Source organism: Peromyscus leucopus, chromosome 4, assembly GCF_004664715.2.
Source record: "Peromyscus leucopus breed LL Stock chromosome 4, UCI_PerLeu_2.1, whole genome shotgun sequence".
NCBI classification, from domain to species: domain Eukaryota; kingdom Metazoa; phylum Chordata; class Mammalia; order Rodentia; family Cricetidae; genus Peromyscus; species Peromyscus leucopus.
In genome coordinates this window covers 7,718,472-7,721,523 of record NC_051066.1, presented here as the reverse complement: position 1 = coordinate 7,721,523, position 3,052 = coordinate 7,718,472, and the positions used below count along the sequence as shown (strand labels likewise).

The following is a 3,052-nucleotide window of genomic DNA, read 5'->3' as shown; positions in this document are numbered from 1 at the left end:
GGTGTATACTGTGTGACACACCTCGGCTCCCAATGCCACCAGGACCAATGAAGAGATGTTGGAGAGGAGGCAAAGGTGGAGGAGTTTAAGAGGGTTTTGTTGTTGTTGTTTTATTTTGTTTTTTATTTTTCTTTTTGTTGTTGCTTGTTTATTTGCTTGTTTTGGTTTGGTTTAATTTTAAAAATTTTTCCCTTAGTGGGGTGCTGCAGGGGGGAGGGAAGGATATGGAGGGACTGGGAGGTGAGCAGAACTGGGGTGCATGATGTGAAATTCGAAAAGATTCAATAAAGAACTTACGTTAAATAAAAAAAAAAAAAAAAAAAAAAAGATTTAGCCTCAGTCAGGCATGGTGGCACACAATTTTAGTCCCAGATCTCAGGAGGCAGAAGCAGGTGGATTTCTTTGAGTTCGAGGTCAGCCTGGTCTATGGAATGAGTTTCAGGACAGTCAAAGCTACACAGAGAAACCCTGTCTCAACAGCACCCCTCTCCCAAAAAAGGGAAAAAATTTGGCCTCACTCGTAATCAGCCACCACCATGGTCAAGGAAGGCACTGATGCTGGAGGTGTAAAACTCCTTTACAAGAGGTGCTGAAGACCGCCCTCATCCACGATAACAGCACGTGGCGTCCACGAAGCTGCCAAAGCCTTAGACAAGGGCCAGACTCATCTCTGTGTGCTCACATCCAATTGTGATGAGCCTATGTATGTCAAGTTGGTGGGGGTCCTTTGTGATGAGCACCAAATCAACCTAATTAAGGTTGATGACAAGAAACTAGGGGGATAGGTAGGTCTCTGTAAAACTGATCGAGAGGGCAAGCCATGCAAAGTGATCGGTTGCAGCTGTGTAGTGATTAAGGGCTATGGCAAAGAATCTCAGGCCAAGGATGTCATTGAAGAGTACTTCAAATGCAAGAATGAATAATATTTTTGTCTCAAGAACAAAACAAAGCAAATGTGTATTGAGGACTGTTCCAAGGATCCCCAGCAATTGTTTTAATCAAGTGTTGTAAGACAAGCAGACATGAAAATGAATATAAGAAGGAAGGAATAGGTACTGCTCACAGGTCTTTATAAATAGGAGATGGAACCACCTGGAGAAGCATTAGCGTCAGCCAGCAGGCAGGAGGAGCGAGTGTGGCCAAGGGGTTTCCTGTCTTTTGTTTGATTTTTCCAGACAGGGTCTCACTATGTAGCTCTGGCTGTCCTGGAACTCACAGAGATCTGCCTGAAAGACACGCCCCACTACTATGCCAGGCTTTCTCTTCTTTCTCTCATTTGCATGTGCATATGTATTCATGCATGAGCACTTGTGTGTGAAATGTGTGTGCACATGTGTGTGTCCATGTTTGGAAACCAGAGGTTGAAGTCAGTATCTTTTTTTTCTCATTCCCCACATGAGTTTTTGAGACAGTATCTCTCACTGAGCCCAGAACTCACAGATCAGCTAGGATGGTTGGTCAGTGAACTCTGGGGGTCCACTCGTCTCTGGGTCCCCAGGGCGAGGATTACTGATGGGCACCCTGTGTCTGCTTTTAGGTGGGTACCAGGGATCCAAACTCAGGTCTCAGGCTTGTACAGCTTTGTCCACTGAGACTGCAGCAGGCTCTGTGACATGCGGGCTGTCTCTTTGTATCTTGTGTTCATCCTGGAGATGAGCAGGGCAGGTGGATGGTAACCCTGAGTGACAGAGCTCCCATAAAGCAGGCTGTGGGCTGGGGAAAAGCATGTTCTCAGGTGAGTTGTTTTTTGGGTTTTTTTTTTTGTTTGTTTGTTTGTTTGTTTTTTGTTTTTTGTCCTTAGGAACTGGCTAAATCTGGAAGGGATGAGTGCCTTTAGGTTAAGCAAATCCTCAAGAAGTCAAAATAGGGGGGTGGAGAGAGGTTAAGAGCACTGACTGCTCTTCCAAAGGTCCTGAGTTCAATTCCCAGCAACCACATGGTGGCTCACAACCATCTGAAATGAGATCTGGTGCCCTCTTCTGGCCTGCAGTCATACATGTTGTATACTAACTAACTAACTAACTAACTAACTAACTAACTAACTAAATAAATAAATAAAATAATATAATATAATATAATATAAAAAAAGAAGTCAAAATACAGGGCTGGCGAGATGGCCCAGAGGTTAAGAGCACTGGCAGCCCTTCCAGAGGTTCTGAATTCAATTCCCAGCAACCACATGGTGGCTCACAACCATCTATAATGAGATCTGGTGCCCTCTTCTGGTATGCAAGAATACATGCAGGCAGAACCCTGTATACATAATAAAAAATCTTAGGGGGGGGGGGAGAGCTGGGTAGTGGTGGCGCATGCCTTTAATCCCAGCACTCAGGAGGCAGAGTCAGGCAGATGACTTTGAGTTTGAGGCCTGCCTGGGCTACAGAGCGAGATTCAGGACAGCCAGGGCTACACAGAGAAACCCTATCTTGGAGAAGAAAAAGAAGAAGGAGAAGGAGAAGTCAGAATACAGAAAATAAAAGGTCAGGGCCTGGAGAGATGGTTCAGCAGTTAAGAGCACTGGCTGCCCTTCCAGAGAACCCAGGTTCAATTCCCAGCAACCACCAACCCACAATGGCAGGTCACAATTGTCTGTAACTCCAGTTCCAGAGGATCCGGATAACCTCATACAGACATGCAGGCAAAAACATCAATGCACATAAAATAAATAAATCATTAAAAAAATGAAAGGGTTAGGGTATGTCATGCCTGGGTCTAGTGAATCAAATAGACTGAGACTGGGTATTTGTCTCACATATTGTGGGGAGACAGACAATGAGCAGAGAGGGAAGCAAATATTTGTAAAAATTTCTTATTTTTTTCAACAAATGACTTAAGGCTGCCCTCTCCAGGCCAGAATTGCTGCTCACAGATGATACATGTTGGATAAAACAAGACAAAAGTCCTGCAGCCGGGATGCCCATGTGCCAGTAGGGAGAGCGCTTGTCTAACACCCCCTGCACTGATCAAAGTGAGTGTGCTATATATACATGCCTATAATCCCAGCAGTTGGGAAGTGGAGGTTGGAGAATCAGAAGTCCAAGTCCAGCCTTGG

At 44.9% G+C, this 3,052-nt stretch overlaps 1 pseudogene; it reads left to right on the top strand.

The window, feature by feature from the left end:
* Positions 1-536: 536 nt before the first annotated feature.
* LOC114703835 lies at positions 537-923 on the top strand (annotated as a pseudogene).
* The last annotated feature ends 2,129 nt before the right edge of the window (positions 924-3,052 follow it).